Source organism: Panthera pardus, unplaced genomic scaffold (assembly GCF_024362965.1).
Source record: "Panthera pardus isolate Hobbes unplaced genomic scaffold, ASM2436296v1 HiC_scaffold_6, whole genome shotgun sequence".
Lineage (NCBI taxonomy): Eukaryota > Metazoa > Chordata > Mammalia > Carnivora > Felidae > Panthera > Panthera pardus.
Genome location: NW_026526991.1, coordinates 31081897 through 31084601, shown reverse-complemented (window position 1 = coordinate 31084601; position 2705 = coordinate 31081897). Strand labels below are relative to the sequence as shown.

At 44.3% G+C, this 2705-nt stretch overlaps 1 pseudogene; it reads left to right on the top strand.

Annotated features, from left to right (window-relative positions):
* The first annotated feature begins 724 nt into the window (after positions 1–724).
* On the top strand, positions 725–1479 carry LOC109265210 (40S ribosomal protein SA-like; annotated as a pseudogene).
* The last annotated feature ends 1226 nt before the right edge of the window (positions 1480–2705 follow it).

Below are 2705 nucleotides of genomic sequence, written 5' to 3'. Positions count from 1 at the left end.
AGATTGAGTGTCTGTGTTAGTTTATCAGGCTGCCATAACAAACTACCACTGACTAGGTGGCTTCAACAACAGAAATCTATTTGCTCACAGTTCTGAAGGCTGGAAGGGCTGGCTTCTTCTATGGCGTCTCCTTGGCTTGCAGATGGCTGCCCTCTTGCTGTGTCCTCCCAAGGGTGTCCCTCTGTGCACACAGGCCCTGGGTATCTCTTTGCATGTCCAAATTTCTTATTATAAGGGCAGCAGTCAGATTGGGTTAGGGTCCATGCTATTGGCCTCATTTTAGCTTAATTACGTCTTTAAAGGTTCTCTCTATAAACACAATCACATTCAAGCTACTGGAAATTAGGGCTTCAACATATGAATTTTGAGGGAAAACAATTCAGCCCCTAACAGCGACCTTTAGCTGTAAAGAACTGAGAGTTCTTCCAGATCTAGAATTCCGTGTCTCTTCTACAAAATTTTCACTGCATATAAATTGACCACAATCTAATTTTACTGTATAAATGCTTTTCTTTTTTAAAAATGACATTCCCGGTTTTCTGTGCTATGCAGAGAAGATCCCTATTACATTGTCTGGGTTTCCTTCATAACTTAAAGGGAAATTTTCACAATGTCTGGAGCCCTAAATGTCCTGCAAATGAAGGAGGAGGATGTGCTCAATTTCCTTGCAGCAGGAACCCACTGATGTGGCACCAGCCTTGACTTCCAAACAGCGCAGTACATTATGGGAAGGAAAAAAAAAAAAAAAAAGCCGTGGAATTACCTCATAAATCTGCAGAGAACCTGAGAGATGCTTCTGCTGGTAGTTCGTGCCATTGTTGCCATTGAAAACCTGACCAATGTCAGTGTCATAGCCCCCAGGAATACTGGCCAGCGAGCCTGAAGTTTGTTGCTGCCACTGGAGCCATTCCTGTGGCTGGCCCCGTAGCTCCTGGAACCTTCCCTAACCAGATCCAGGCAGGTTCTGGGAGCCGCGACTTCCTGTGGTTACTGATCCCAGGTCTAAGCACCATCTGCTCACGGTGGCCTCCTAGGTTAACCCGCCCGCCACGGCGCCTCGCCGTAGAACAGACTCTCTTCTGCACCAGGTGCACGTTGCCGTGTCTCTCTGAGGGTCTGATAGGGTGGCTACCGCTGTGGGAAGTCCTACGCATGCGCGCCACAGTCTTGCGTGGGTGCCCGTGTGAGGTCACGTTTGATCTCTGTGTCTGCAGAGATCCTGAAGGGATTGGAAAGGAAGAGCAGGCCGCTGCTGAAATGACCATGACCAAGGAAGAATTTCAGGGTGAGTGGACTGCTCCGGCTCCCAAATTTACTGTAACTCAACCTGAGGTCACAGAAGAGAGTGAAGGCCTGCAGTTGTCCTCTGGCCTCTTCCGTGGTTCCCTGCTGGAGTGCAGCGCCCAGCCTGCCCCTCAAGACTGCAGCGACACTGCTCCAGCTACTGAATGGGTAGGAACAACCACTGCGTGGTCTTAAGCTCTTCTTCTACACACTCTTGTTTTTAAATTTACTTTGAGAGAGAGAGAGCGAGAGCGCACAGGGCGGGGTGGGAGAGGGAGGGGCAGAGGGAGAGAGAGAGAGAAAGAGAGAACGAGAGGGAATCCCAAGCAGGCCCCACGTTGTCAGCACGGAGCCCCATACGGGGCTTGAACTCGCCAACGGACCCGAATGGTGAGATCATAACCTGAGTGAAAAACCAAAAAGTTGGACGCTCGACTGAGCCACCCAGGCGTCCCTCTTTTTCCACGCACTCTTAAACGGAAAATGGAAATGAGATTGCTGGAAAAGAAACAGTTTCAAAAAAAAAAAAAAAAAAAGATATTCCTGAATTAGCTTTAGTAGGATATTTTATATATCTGTGTGTGCATATATAAATACACACGTATGCACACACTAGCAGGCAAAGAGACTGCTGTGGTTATAGCTACCTTGTATTCACTCACACATTTACAACCAAAAGTATGCATCCATTTATTAATTAGACATAACCAAACGAGTAGCAAGAATCACATATTCTTACCATGCTAGAAGCATTCTTTTTAAAAATGCATTTGGCTAAGTTTCTCTTTTAGATTAACACAATTTCATGCTATATTAAGCCTGATTTTGGGGTATGTTTATATAGACTAAAATAAATTATCTGCGGCTGTACCGAGTTAAACGTCATCCCGAGTACATTCAGCAAGGGCTTTGCTGTTTTCAATTGAATTTTCCAAAAGTGGCAGCAACAACATTTCCAATACCACAGGCTCTTGCAACCTTCAGTCAAGAGGTGGAGCCTGTGTCTCTGCCTTCCCCCCATCTACACCTTTAAAACTTGGTGGGCATCTGTGACTGCCTCAATAAATGGAACGCAGCAGAAGGGATAATATGGGACATCTGAAAACAGGTCATAAAAGACGATGTAACAGTTATTTTTGTTTATTTGACTATTTTTAGGCAAGTTCTTCAAATATGTTTGCTTTTTTTAATGCTGCCTATAGTTCAAACTTTTACTTAGTTTCTTTTTCATGATTCATATAATATTGGTGTTCTCATCTAATACATTTGTTTGCCATTCTATATAAAATAGCCATCTGTTTTTATTGTGGAAGTAATATATTATGAATCTTGGATTATTCTGTCTACTGTCTTCAAGTATGACATAAACCAGTGAAATGTTCATTAATAAGTTGACTGTCATGAGCTGTACCCATTTTGCT